Consider the following 16,024-nt stretch of genomic DNA (forward strand, 5'->3'; position numbering starts at 1 on the left):
TAACAAATATATATGTCATTCACTATTCACTCAACATCAATAGGCTTTGATGCTTAACCTTCATTATGTTCTAAATGCTATTGTTCATCTTCTGTAGAACTCAACACTAACTATTATTCAACACCTAAACCACTTGGCATGTATAGACTGCTCGACATTGGAGTAACTTGGCACATACTATCTACTTGGCACATACTAGTACTCAGCACTGACTAATCATATTACTCAGCATATACTATCTGGAAACTTATGATCAACATGCTTTGATCACTCATCATGCACTAATTGCTCAACTCACTTTGATCACTCAACATGCACTATGCACTCGGCTTGCACCATTCTTTGCTAAATAGTGAATAAGTGTTTTTTCACTATAATGTCAAAACCAAAATGAGATTAACAATCTTCCCCCTTGACATGAGTTGTACAAACACTTTGTCATGGCATACACATTCCTTCATGCATGAGTTAGACAACATCTCTTCTCTGCTAAGCTTCTATACAAAATCTTCAAAGCTTCTAAATTTGCAAAATGTGCTAAAGTTACCTTTGTGTTTTACTTCCCTTGAGTAAATGCTTCATTTTTGTTCTCTGACTCCTTCTGAGTAGATATCTACCTTGACAAAAAATTCTTCAAAATTGGATAATCCCCCTTTTTAACACTATTTCATGTGGGTTGTACGCTTATAGTGTGTTTGTCCAAAAATGGCTTGTGTAACTCCAAAATTATCTTCAAAATTGCATCCCAATTGTCACTTGCTACATCAAGTGAATGAATTTGGATTTCAAGATTAACAACAAGGTTAAATAAGCCTTCATGTATAAAAATATGGGAATCTTTCTTCATCAATGTTTTTGCATAGGCTAGTTCCTTGTGTAATACTTCCATGTGAGATGTCAACATGGAATGGATACTAATAAGAGTAGATCTAATATTGACATCTTTTTTTTACAGTTTGGAAAGCCTACTCTGAGTCATCAATAACTGCTGAAAATGTAAATGACTATTACTAGGAGATTGTTTTAGTGTGGTACTTGTGAGTTGCAAATATCCCTACAACTGGTCAATAGCCTATTTTGTTTCCTTGGTTAATATATCAATGTTGTACAAGTTAGTGTATAGAGAGAAAATGTTCTCTAACACCTTCTTCACATTTTCCATTTTGGTTTCTAGATCAACCTATCTAAGTGCAATGGCACTAGATATCATTCTTGGAAATTTTTTATGAAACTTCCTTTCATATCATTCTAATAGTTTTACATTTGTGTCTAGGTCTTCCTCCTTAATCTTGTCCACAATGTTGATAAGTTTCTCTACAATAGGATTTTCTGGAGTTGAATCCAGGAGGCTAAGAGAATCAATAAATATTTTTTTCATTTCATGTAACACTTGCTTCTACTTGTGAGCTCCCTCCTTAGACTTACTTGCCTTTTCTTTCATTGTAGAGTGCCCTAAAGAATATTCATTTCATCAAGAGTGATTGATGATAGATCAAACCTAGGAAATTCATTCACCTCATTTATGTTGACATCCTCAAATGATGTAGCATCAACACTCTCTAGTGTACTAGGAATCAACCTTGATATTTTCAATGGGGAGTCTTGTATACTCAGCCTTTGAAGAGTTTAACTATTGAGAGGAGATGTAGAAGCTAGTAAAGTAACTAGTGTTTGTATAGAAATCTTCTCCTTAGTCATAGTAGTCAACTTGTGCTCTTCCAATCTTTTCTCCCTCTTTCTGTACTTCACCCTATGATGGTAGAATGGGTATATGACTAGCTTCATTATCTTGTTTACTTTAGTTCCATCCTTGTCAATGATCACTATCATTGGTAAAAATGAACTATTTAGGCTTGACAATGATGTAGCTATTGGTTGTGTCTTTGCCTCTTTCATCTAAATGACTATGGTAGACATAGAAAATGGTGACACTAGTAAATTTTGACCCAATTTTCAATGAATTTTGGTCAAAATTTTGAACCATGTTGGTTGAAAGTGTGACCAAGCAGTATGTTACAATTTTTCTTGTCAAAATTTTGACCAAACCTCAAGTTGGTTGAAACTTGACCAATGCTTTGGTTGAAAATATTGTATTTCTGCTAAGCCTAATTTGTCATTATTGGTCAAAATTTTGACCGAATCTTGGTGGAAAAATTTCAAGAATTGGTCAAAGTTTTGACCAATTCTAGTCCATCCCATGACTAGGATGCCATGGTCACAACCAAAGGGTTGGTCAAAATTTTGACCAAATCTTGGTGGAAAACATTCAAGAATTGGTCAAAATTTTGACCAATTATGGCCCATCCCACAACTAAGATGTCATGGTCATGACCAAAGGGTTGATCGACAATTCAAAAAAATCTTTGTGGAAAACTATCAAGAATTGGTTAAAATTTCAACCAATTCTAGTCTATCCCACATCCAGGATGCCATGGTCATGACCAAAGTGTTGGTAAAAATTTTGACCAATTATTGGTGGAAAACCTTGAAGCATTGGTCAAGATTTTGACCAAACTAATTTGTTTTTTTTTTTTTTAAATATAGTGGGTTGTAGTGGATATTGAATACCATCAATATGCTATGTAGCTACTATAGAAATTTCCTATGGGTGTGAATCCCCCAATGAATGCCTACCCGAGGACTCTCTCTTAGATTATCTTCTTCAAGCACTTTACCAATGCAATGTCAGAAGAGGCTTGGCAGTGGTTGCCATTCTATAGCGTGTTTGTTCAACAATTTTGAAGTTGATCTTATGGTCAGCCCTCATCTAGCATTAGGTGGTTGCTTGGCACTCTAGAAATTTGTTATGAAACTATCATGGTTAATGGGAGATTTGATAATGAAAGCTCCCAATGACCCTCCAATAGAATCAATTTTGGTGTTCAAGAAACACACTTTTTCCAAATTTTGAATATTGGAATTAGGATTTTTTCTATTGGAGGGTGGTGAAACATCCTGATTACTATGTAAGGGCTCCCCATTTTCATCTCTAGGAAACTTCATTAGCACAATTTGTAGAATGGTTTGGTAGCAGTTGTTGTTCCAATGTGTCATTGTGGTTGCCTGGAAAGATATCTGAAGGGCGAGCCATTGTCTAGTAGTTGGAGTTCTTATCATGAGTGTCAAGGGAGCTTTTTTTATTAGAAGCTCCCTATGGCCCTCGAATGGAGCCATTGTTTATGTGAGAAAAGGATGAATGCAGTCTCACATTCCAAATGAAATCAATGACATTAGATCTATAAGAGAAGAATGAAATAGTGACCTGTTTTCTATGCCCAACTCCCTAAAGATGCTTTTCTTTCTCACTCCATTGGCACAAATTTGGGAGTGTGGTTTGATAATGGTTGTCATTCCAATGTGTCATTGTGGTGATCTAGAAAGTGATGCTAAGGGTAAAGCTTGTGTTTAGCACTCAGGATGTTTGTGCAAGTGAGTAGGGGAGCTTTTATTGTGCAAGCCTGGTCAAATGAAGTAGAGCTATTGGAACATTAGCAACCATAGATGAATCATTAAGAGAAAAGTCTAAATCCATGAATCATTAGGGGTGTTGAGTTTGATATTCTCAGGGAGGCCCTTCAAATAATCAACCACCATGAGGATGCACATGAAGATCTTCCATGAAAGCAATGTTTCAACATAAATGGAATAATTGCCAAAATTGAAACTCTCATTAGATCACTACATCCATAGGTCACATGTCTTCATTAGGTTGATATATCTGTAAGACATGTGTCTTCATGGGACTATTGTGCTCATAGGTTGTAGGCTTTCACTTGATTGCAATAAGAGCTCATATTGTTGACAAAGGTGCATTATAATGGTAAAAATTTATCATGCTAACATTTAAGAAGTTCATTAAAAGGATTTACAATAAAGTATTTTCTTCTTATTCATAGATGCTTCCTTATTATTTTCCTAAGGCACTGCAAATGGCCCAAAAAGAACCTTAACTCTTTCCTACTAGAAAAGCATGGAAACAACTGATATGGAATCACATCAATAGAACTTGGAACAAGACTAAATGAAACTTTGCTAAACTAGATATGTCCAACTAATATCAAGTGAATGCTACCAATGAAATCCAAAAAATGTGATAAAAAATGATGATGCTATCAACATTTGTTATTTTCCCATATTGCCATAGTCCAAATTCTTTTTCACCAAGAAAAATTTCTTCAAAAGAATAAGTCCCAGTTGACATTAAAATACCCTCCTCACAAAATTATATATAACAAAATTTGATCATATTCTAAGAAGTTTATTAAGTACTATATAGAACAATGCAAATTGAATGTCATTGTCTTTCTAGTAACCTAACAAAATCAAATCTAGAATAATAAGGACTACAAGGAATAAAGAATAAGTACCCATCAATCAGAATGTAGTAAATATAGGCATTTTTCTTGATTCCAATCACATCCATTCCCTTTGTGACTACTAGAGAACCTTGTATCCTTTGTGCCTTGCAGCATGCCTTAACCAAGGTTCCATATGATATTTCATCAAGCTTCAAACCCTTACTCTTCATCTTTGTAAAATACTCAAAAGCTCTACCAATCTCACCAACAGATGCATAACCTTGCATTATAGTGGTGTATGTACACTCATTTGGAGATACCTTGAACAATGACATGTCATCAATAATCTTGAGAGCATTATCCATCTACTTTGAAATAGAATTTCAATGATCTATCAAAGGAAATTTAATTACTTGCATATTTGAAACAAAAGAAGAAAGTTGTGGCAATCCTAAATATAAGATGAATCATTTGTCTCTTGCATTATAGGAGAAGATAACAATACTCAATGATGTAAATATATGGAACTTGTTTGCTATAACCTTGAATTGAGGGTCGACTATATTACACTCTAACACCAATGTGTCCCAAATAATCAAAGGTGAATGGGAACTTACCTGCTTCTTTTGAACTAAACCATATAGGAGAACATTAAACATTTGTACAGTAAGAATGCAACTACATCCCCTCATCTATTTAACTATTTTTAAAGCCATCTTCATATCTCCAAACTTTGCATACGCATAAATTATGGTGGTAAATGTTTAGTTTGATGGCTTTTGCCTTTCCTTGTGCATTCGTTCAAGAATTCTAATAGCATGGTCAAGATTACCAAGCTTATAAAATGCATTGATAATGATATTATAAGTCACAACATTAGGCTGAAAACCCACTCTTAGCATATCCTCAAAGATATATAGTGGGGCCAGGAAACTTTTCATTCACTGTCATAATTATTTCTATGTTGCACAATCTGGTCACATTTTATGTTCCAATCTATAACACATTGTAAACAACACGATTACATTAAACTCATGCACAATACATTGTAAACTACCATAAAATAATATTCAAATTATTTTTTTGAGCCTTATTTGTCTAAGTGAACATAAAAAATAAAATTCCTATATTTATTTGTCAAACATCTTAAACATTCAAGAGGTGGACTTCATCATAATGTTGGTTTCATCCTTTAAATATTTTAGGTCACACAGTGACTTGTAAACTACTAGTTGCTACAACAGGGTTTCAGTATTGGTATAGAAGACATAATTGTTGATGCTATGGCATAGAGGCACCTAAATTTAATGATAATAAGGAAGTTTAGAGTCCTTAAGTTATATGTTGAAGTAATGTGTTATGTTTATGATATATTTGAGTCTTTTGAGTCAAGATGTAAAGGCTAGAGAAGTCATTTGTAATAAGTTATCAAAATTGTAAAAGGAGGTCTTAATATGATAAATAACATCAAAATGTTCATTTAATAGGTGAATGGATCTATTTTTATCCATCTAAAGTCATTTCAGTCATAATTTTGGTCTAGGTTGGGTTTATATGAAATTTGTAATGCAAAAGTGCATAAAGTGTTGTTAAAAATGCAAAAGGGTTAAAATAATGTAATGAGTTGGTTTAAAAGGTGGTCCACAAAAACCACTATAAAATAATTTTATCAGTCATTCAAAATAGAAAGGAATGAATAAGAAGAAGAAGAGATCATTTTGAATCAATTGGTTTCTTAAGAACTTGTCATTTTGATTTGTGTTAACTATTTTTGTGTTGGTTCTAGGTTTTGTACGATCATTTAAAGCCTAGAAACTATGTATATCCTAATAATTTGAATATTAGGACGAATAATTTTCCTTCTCCTTTCTGTTTGGATCAATTTTATTTAGTTTTGAAGAAATTATGCAAGTTTTGTTAGAAGTGGTTATTTGCAGATTTGAGGATGCCCAACTATAATTGGATTGTTATGTTTGGTACGAACACATTTTGATTAAATGAGAACTATATTTATATTCATTGGAAAGATATGTGAACTAGATTTCATTTCCAATTGGTTTGAGTCATTTTAATTTAGATATGTGTAAGCTATGTTCATTTTAATGAAGAATGGGTTTTAAGGATCTCCATTGAAGTTGTAGACAATGATTTGTGCTTGTAGAAAAATTTATGAATTGGAAGAATGGATGGATTACATATTATGGAAATAGATTGATAGAGGATAAATGTCAAATTGGTTTGGTTTCATTTGGAGTCATTTTGAGGAAGTTATTAGATGTCTTAGGCAGGGTAGCTGGTTTTACATCTGATTTATGACAAAGAACATGGGTCTAAGTGAAAATACTATAACTTGTAATGGATTTATTATTTTTCACTCAGCTTTGGATATGTTTTATTATTCTGAATTTGGAACAATTATACCAAAGGGTTTTTCAAGAATAAGTATAGAACATAAGTTATGAATAATGGAGAAGGGTTGATGTTTTTGTATTAAAATATTTTGTGTTTTGCCTCATGAGATGCCTCTATATAATGAAATTATTTCATAGATTCTGAAGGGATCAACATGTATCACCCTTATTGGTTGATTTTTAAGATTCTCTACTCATGCTACAACCATGGAAGTCATCAATGAAATGATTTTGAAAGCAAAGGATGAAGTCAAGTAACTTATTAAGGTTGCCCAGGACAAGCAATTGGAGGTAGAACTTGGCTAAACAATGATGGATTCCTTTGAAAATAGAGTAAATTAGGTATCTTGAATTAGTTAGATGTAAACAATTTCCATTAAAAATCACAACTTGCATCATAATTCATTGAAGTTACAATTTTTAGAAATACATTTTTTTAAACATTTAAAATTGAATCAATTTACAAACTTTTGATAAATGTTGAACATGTAGCTCATTTGAAAAATAGTAGAAACTTAGGAACTTATAACATAGTCAACATTAAAATTGAATCAATTTAAATAATCATAACATTCATGTTAAATGTATATATACAATATATCAAATTTTTACTCAATTCCCTGCATCATACCAATGTGTGTTCTATTTTCCTTTTCAAGTGTTAAATAAGGCTCATGATGATGCAGGAAGTAGTGCACACTTTTTATTATCTAAGAGTAACAATTTGAAGGCTATGGTTACTACTATGTCTAAAGGAGGTTTCATTAACATGTCTCAAATGAATTCTTGTGTGGGATAACAAAATCTAGAAGGGAAGCAAATTCCATATGGATTTGATGGAAGAACTCTACCACATTTCATAAAGGACGATAAAGGCCTAGAAAGTCAAGGATTTGTGGAGAACTTCTATCTGCATGGTTTGACTTCTCAGGAGTTATTTTTCCATGCAATGGGAGGACATCAAGGTTTGATAGATACTATAGTGAAAACATTAGAAATACGGTATATAAAGTGTCATCTTATGTAAGCTATGGAAGACATTATTGTTAAATATGAGGGGACTATTAGGAATTCACTTAGTGATGTCATCCAATTCTTGTATGGAGAGGATGGTATGGATGGTTGATAAGAAGCTAAGTAGGGTAGAAATTGCAAAAAAAATAAACCTCAAGTTTGATGATGATTTGACATCCATTTTTAATGATGATAATGCAAAAAAACTTATTCTGCATATACATATTATGAATGAAAAGGTTCCTAAAGGTGAAGTAAAAGATCAAAATTATGAAGCTAATGTTTTCCTAAAGAAAATTGAGAGTAATATGCTCACAAAAATGACTCTCTAAGGCATTCCAAATATTAATAAAGTGTTTATAAAATATGGAAAAATTAAAAAGTTTGATGAGAATGAAGGATTTAAGCCTGAGACAAAATGAATGTCAGATACATAAGGGGTGAACATGTTAGCTATTATGTGTCATGAAGATGTTGATGCTACAAGGACAACACATAATCTCTTTATTAAAGTAAGTAAGTTACGTGGAATTAAGGTTGTGAGTAAATATCTTCTAGATGAGTGTCGTGTTGTGATTTCTTTTGATAGGTCATATGTAAACTACAAGTATTTAGCCATTTTGTGTGATGGCAATGACATACTGGGCCATCTAATGACCATTACTAGATATGACATCAATTGTAATGATATAGGACCAATGATGTGATGTTCATTTGAGGAAATAATTGATATTCTTTTGGATGCTACTATTTTTGCTAAAGCAGACCCTATAAGGGATGTTACAGAGAACATCATGTTCAGCCAGTTAGCTCCGATTGGTACAGGTGATTGTGTTCTATATTTGAATGGCTAGATGTTACAATAAGAAATTAAACTCCAACTACCTAGCTATATGGAAGGAATGGTATACTTTGGCATGATGCCATCTTGGTCCCCAATAATGGGAACACCACACCATGCCATAATGATGTCACCTAGCTATTTACTGAGCCCAAGTTTTCATATTTCACCAATTATAGATGCCCAATTTTCTCCCTATCTTGGTAGGATGGCCTTCTCACCATCCTCATCTCCTGGCTACAGCCCTTCATCCCCAAGTTATAGCCCCTCATCTCTTGGATATAGTCCCACATCGCTTGGATATAGCCCCACATATCTAGGCTATAGTCCTACGTCTCTAGGATATAGTCCTACATCATCATCCTATAGTCCAAGTTCTCCTAGATACAACCCTATGTCTCCATAATATTCTATCACTAGTCCTTCTTATTCTTCCACTATTAACTTTGACATGAATACATGACTGTGAACTACAATCCTATCATTTTGAAACATAACAATGATTGTGACATTTGCAAAAGATCGGTTGGTTGTTCTTTAATCTAGTTACTAAATAGAATAAAGCCAGATCTTTAATTGGATGTTTTATTGGTTGGCTTGTCTTGTTTCCATCTGTTATATAATTCTATAAATTTTTAGAAGCGCTTCAGTCTTTAATTACAAGGAGACATCATCTTCACTAAAGTGGGTCATTAATCTATTAACTGAATGCCTACCATTTTTCAAATATGAGGGTAAAAGTGGTGGAGTGGCCCTCATAGCTATGTCTTCTACTACACATAAAAATCTTCCAACTATGGTTGATGCAACATTGCACCAAATTCACCACTTTTACTTTCTTTTGTGATAGAATCAAAACATATGGCTTCAATGTACTAAGTTCTATTTACCTTCGATTCTACAAGACTTTGGAGCATTTGAATGCATGTCTAAAATAGCAAGCTCCTATGGCTACATTGCACTAGGTAACTTTTTTTAGTGTTTCACATAACACTTCCTTGCATATTCTTTTCAAATGTGTTTTTCTATCTTTCACAAGATTTAATACTTGTAGGATTTATGAACTAGGATTCAATGCACAACACTTTTAACTATTGGGTTCATGAAGTATTCATGTACAATATTGTTAATAATTCAAGTCTCAGTTAGTTATGTACAATGTACCTTTTTTTATGAGTTGGTCTATAATTATTGATTCATGCATGTTTTATCCAGAGTATGCATACATATTGAAAGTGGATGAGAAGAGTGATGTATATAGCTTCGATGTGGTTCTCTTAGAGCTAGTTACATGAACAAGGCATGTTGGTAAATTTGCTAATGGAGTGGACATTGTTTAATGGGTGATAAAGATGACAGAATCTACAAGTAAATAAGTTCCCAAGATCTTAGATGAAAGGTTCTCTAGTGTTCCATTGCATGAGGTGATGCATGTGTTTTACATGGAAATGCTTTGTGTTGAGAAGTATAGTGTGGAGAGACCAACAATGAGAGAAGTTTTGCAAATTATCTCTAAGCCCTCAAAGATAAAGTCCACCAATGTCAATGCCAATGAAGTTATGAAGGCGCTTCACCAATTGAAGACATCAAAGAGTCCAAGGATCCTATAGCATCTAGTGACTGAAGCTACTGGATTTGTTGGATACAATTAAGTAATTGTGTATTGTCTTTGATGTTACACAAATGTCATATCAGTTATCAGACAGAGTCTACCGAGTTCTATCAACTAGAAAAATAGTTTATAGAGTCTACCGAGCTCAGTCGGTCAGTAAAAGCCTTTTGCAGTGTATACCAAGCGTTCCTGTATGTCACACGGTGAGTTAGTGTTAACCGAGTTCACATGGTAAGCTAAGGAAAGTTTAGTTCTTACCAAGATCACTCGGGTATCAAAGGATTTTGTAGCGAATGGTTAGTGTTAACCGAGTTCGCATGGTAAGCTAAGGAAAGCTGAGTTTTCACCGAGCTCACTCGGTAGTCGAAGACAGCTTTTATCGAGTCCAGTCGGTTTCCAAAGGAAGTGGCAGGTTTACCGAATTCCCCGATAATTGTAGTTTTTACCGAGTTCTGCCGGTTAACACAGGAAGGAAGTTTTTGTTCTGTATTGACCAAGCAACATCGGCCAGTGAAGAATTTTGTTTTTTAGTTCAAGCCGACTTTGGAATATGTTTCATCAAGTTGGTTCGGCAAGCCGACTTTGGAATTGTTTTGACAAGTTGGTTGGGCCGACTTGGTATTATGAATAATATATAAAGAGGATAGAGAGTATGTACGGACAGTGCAAGGAAGTGCAAGGAAGAGACTTGCGTGTGCCTAAGCAGAATTGAGCAGAGGGAAATCTTGGAGCTGCAGAGATATATTTGATCAGTAAGGATCTTGTGGAGCTAAACTGAGATCTATATTCAGCAAGATAAGTTGCATGTATTTTCAGATCATTCATTGTTTCTTTCTAACCATTGTAACAGTGATTCCAAAATCTCCTAACAGAGTTGGTTTAACAGCCATTTCATAAATCCTTTAACAGGGTGGCAATTCAGTTGAATTGTTCAAAAGACCTCTTACAAGGCCACTCCTAACAGGGTGATTAAATCCTCTAACAGGGTCACACCTAACAGTGTGTTTTGTAACTTTAACAGGGTTGGCTCCTAACAGGGCTCACTTCAGATGAGTGAAAATTGGTGACTAGTTGCTGGTGGTTTTTCCCATATTGGGTTTCTACGTAAATCTGGTGTCTACTGTGTTAATGATTACTTTCTTTTGCATAGTCGCTTATTTCAGTAAATGCTTCATAAATTAACTAAACATCTATCAAGTTTTAAGCAGTAATTTTTGTGTTTATCGAGTAGCAGCAACAACTAAGTTTAAGGCATCTTTGGGACTTTTGAAAATGCTTTTGTGGTAACTGATTCACCCCTCCCCTCTCAGTTACCCCATCTTCATTTTCCAACAATTGGTATCAGAGCTTTTGGTGCTTGCAGGAGAAGATTTCAAAGATCTAAGCCAAAGTTCAAGATGTCTTATAAGAGGGAAATCCCAAGGCTTAACCGAAACAACTTCTTAGCATGGCAGGGATTAATGAGACTTCATCTAGCTTCCATTGGTGACACTGGTCTGAAATATCTTGATGAGAAATATGTAGAACCATCAGGTACATTATCAGTCAATGACATTGCTATAAAGAAGACTCATAACATTATGATGATTGATATTACATCTGCCTTGAGTTATGAAGAGTTTGATGATGTCAAGGACTGCACTACTGCCTATGAAATGTGGGAAAGACTGAAAGAGATCTATGGTGGAGATGACAATGTTAGAAGAGCCAAAGCTGAAAGTCTGAGAGGACAGTTCGATCAGATGAAAATGAAAGAAGATGAAAATATTGCCAAATATGTTGAAAGAATTAAAGCATGTGTCAGTGCTATCAAAGCTTCTGGAGGAAGTATCAGTGAAGAGACAGTCATAAGTAAAGTTCTTAGAACTCTACTTCTAGTTTATGCCATTAGGGTATCAGCCATTCAAGAAAGAAGGTGTGAGGCCAATCACAAGATAAACCTAGAGGCCATAGTTGGAAGATTGACAGCATTTGAATTAGATAATTTTGATAATTATGTTCCAGCTGCAAAGAACATTGAGTCTGCATTTGAAGCCAAGCTTTCACTCAAGGACAAAGGCAAAAAGAAGAAGGAATCTCAGTCAGAGAGTGAAGATCAATCAGATCAGAGCTCTGACAGTGACCTTGAAGTAATTGAAGCCCTACTTGCAAAGAAATATTCAAGAGGAAGAGGTAAATACAGAGGTAAAGTACCCCTAATCTGCTTTTCATGTGAAGAAGTCGGTCATATTGCTACAAGGTGTCCAAACAAGAAAGATAAAGATGAAAAGAAAGATAATAAATGGAACAGTAAGAAAGATTTCAAATCATTTAAGGATAAAAGTAAGAAATCATGTTTTATGGCTAAAGATTCTAATGATTCTAATGATGAAGAAGAGGATGAGATTGTTTACATTGCTGTAAAAGATGAATCTGACAATGAAGAAATGGCACTCATCTCTCACATAAGTAAGAATGATACATGGATCATTGATAGTGGCTGCTCACATCATATGACTGGAGATAAAACAAAGTTTGATAAATTTGAAGAGTATGATGGTGGCAGTGTAAGATTTGGAAACAATGAACCTTGTTGCATCAAAGGAAAAGGAAGAATCACTCTAACCCAAGAACTTGTATGTGATAATGCTTATTGGGTAGAAGGATTAAAGCAAAATTTATTGAGTGTGGCATAGTTAGTCAACAATGGACTCAAAGTAGAATTCATCCAAGGCAAAGCAAGACTGCTGAACGGTAAAGGAAAGCTGATTGGATCTAGTAAGGTAACTTGTTCTATCTTGAACTTGATGAACATTCATGTTTTATTGTTCAAATAGAAGAGAGTTGGTTATGGCATAAAAGATTATGTCATGTGATTTTTGACAATCTGATAAAGATAAGCAAATTCAAGAAAGTGAGAGGCATTCCTGATTTAAAGAAACCAGAGGTCGGTTTATGCAAGAATTGTCAAATTGGAAAGATGGGTAAGTCTAGTTTCAAAAGCAAAAATTATCAGTCTGAAGATTTATTAGAAATTGTGCATACTGACTTATGTGGACCTATTGAAACTGAAAGCTATACTGGTGAAAAATATTTTATTCTTTTTGTTGATGATTATTCAAGAATGATGACCATCATGTACCTAAGGAACAAATCAGAAGCATTTGAAAAGTTCAAATGGTATTTGGCAAGAGTAGAAAAAGAAACAGGGAAAAGATTAAAATTCCTAAGGTCAGACAGAGGTGGTGAATTTATTTCACGTGAATTTAATAACTTTTGTATTGAAAGAGGAATCAAAAGACAGGTTTCAGCACCAGGTACTCCTGAACAAAATGGCATAGCTGAAAGAAGGAACAGATCCATCATGGATTGTGCAAGGACCTTGATGATAGAAAAGAATGTTGCTATCAAATACTGGAAGGAGGCTATTAGTACAGCAGTTCATACCTTAAACCGAGTATAGTTAAAAAAGGACTCATTCAAAACTCCCTACGAAATATGGTATGGCTATAAACCCAATGTAAGTTATCTGAAAGTATTTGGAAGCAAATGTTATATCTTGAAAGAATCTAGAAAAGGTAAATTTGATGTAAAAGGTGATGAAGGTATATTTCTTGGATACTCATGCAAGAGTAAAGCATATAGATGCTTGAACTTATCTACTCACAAAGTCATAGAAAGTATACATGTGAAAGTTGATGAATTTGCAGAAAAGACTAAAGAAGAAAGCAGAAAAGAACCAGAAGATTACAAAAGATTCGTCTTCAGTGATTCGGATATAATATCAACTGCATCTGAGAATCAGAAATCTTCTTCTACCGAGTCATCACTAACCGAGTTGCAGGAAACATCTACCGAGCCAACATCTACCGAGCCAACGTCTACCGAGTCAGAAAATACCGAGTTAGAGATTACCGAGACTGAGGTAACCAAGCAGGTACATACCGTGCCAGTTGATACCGAGCTAGACCAAACCGAGCAAGGAGGAGAAATGCAAGAAGATAATGACAAAATTCATCCAAAAGAAAAAGAACCTGTTCTAGCCAAATATGTCAGGAGACATCATTCAGAAGATCAGATCATTGGAAATAAATCTGATGGAACCATCACAAGAAGTAAGTTGAAAGGTACTTGTTTACTTGCTGATTTTGAACCTAGAACTGTCAAAGATGCATTGGAAAATGATAATTGGATTGAAGCAATGAATGAAGAAATAGAGCAGATAGAGAAAAACAAAACATGGACTCTTATACCCAGGCCTAAAGACAAAAATGTAATCGGTACAAAGTGGGTTTTCAGAAATAAGTTGGATGAAAATGGTAAAGTATCAAGAAACAAAGCTAGATTAGTGTGCAAAGGATATTCTCAAGAAGAAGGCATAGATTATGGAGAAACTTTTTCTCCCGTTGCTAGATTGGAAGGTGTTAGAACGTTATTAGCATATGCTGCCTACAAAGGATTTAAAGTTTATCAGATGGATGTCAAGTCAGCATTTCTAAATGGTATACTGGATGAAGAGGTCTACATTGAACAACCTGAAGGTTTTATTGATCCAGATAAAAAGAACATGGTTTGCAAATTGCACAAGGCATTGCATGGTTTGAAACAAGCCCCTAGAGCATGGTATGAAAGATTGCATAGCTATGTTATTCAAATTGGATTTCAAAGAAATAATGATAACAGTAGTTTGTATATCAAGGAAGGACCAGAAAATAAGATTGTCCTGGCAGAAATATTTGTAGATGATACTATTTTCATAGGGAATGATGATCTTTGCAAAGAATTTTTAGAACAAATGAGCAAGGAATTTGAAATGTCAATGTTCAGTGAAATCAAATTCTTTGTGGGACTTCAAATTCAGCAGAACAAGAATGGCATCTACATCACCAAAGCAAAATATATCAAAGAGATATTGAAAAAGTTTGGTATGGAAGACTGTAAACCAGTTGGAACTCCCATGTGTACTGGACTAAAACTTACCAAAGAAGATGATTCAAAGGAAATAGATCAGACATTGTACAGATCTATGATTGGAAAGTTGCAATATGTAGTTCATACTAGGCCAGATATTGCTCTTGTAGTTGGAATTGTGGCAAGATTTTCAGCCAAACCAAGAGAAAATCACATGATGGCAATCAAGAGAATAATGAGATATCTGAAAGGAACTGAAGATTATGGATTATGGTATAAACTTGGAGGAAACCTAGACTTAAAAGTGTTTACTGATGCTGATTGGGCAGGAAACCTTGACGACAGAAAAAGCACAAGTGGAGGTGCATTCTTTCTTGGAAAGAGGTTGGTTTCTTGGATAAGCAAAAAGAAAAACTGTACAGCTCAGTCAATAGCAGAGGCCGAGTATGTTGCTGCAGCAGTAAACTGTTCTAATATTGTTTGGTTCAAGCAATTGCTACAAGGCATGAAGATGGAAATCAAGGAACCAGTCATCATGTTTTGCGATAACACAAGTGCAATCAATATATCTAAAAATCCAGTAATGCATTCTAAGACTAAGCACATTGCAATCAAGTATCACTTTGTCAGAGAATTGGTGCAGGACAAGGAAATCAGATTGGAATATGTACATACAAAGGAACAGATTGCTGACATATTAACAAAGCCTTTACCTAAGGATGCATTTTTGTATCTCAGAGGTAAGTTAGGGGTTATTCCCCTATCTGAAGTTCACTAAAATAAGTTTTAGTGATGCATCAGCTCTTACAAAATTGAACAATCATCAGTTGATGCAGAAAATCAAGGAAATATTGCATATGAATCAGTACTAAAGGTACAATGAAATTCATTTGAAATTAGATGGTCTTTGGCATGTGTTATCAAAGAGGGAGAGTTTTACTGTCATATCTTTTCCAAA

This window comes from Cupressus sempervirens, chromosome 3, assembly GCF_028749045.1.
Source record: "Cupressus sempervirens isolate cs-2001-9-10 chromosome 3, ASM2874904v1, whole genome shotgun sequence".
Classification (NCBI taxonomy): domain Eukaryota; kingdom Viridiplantae; phylum Streptophyta; class Pinopsida; order Cupressales; family Cupressaceae; genus Cupressus; species Cupressus sempervirens.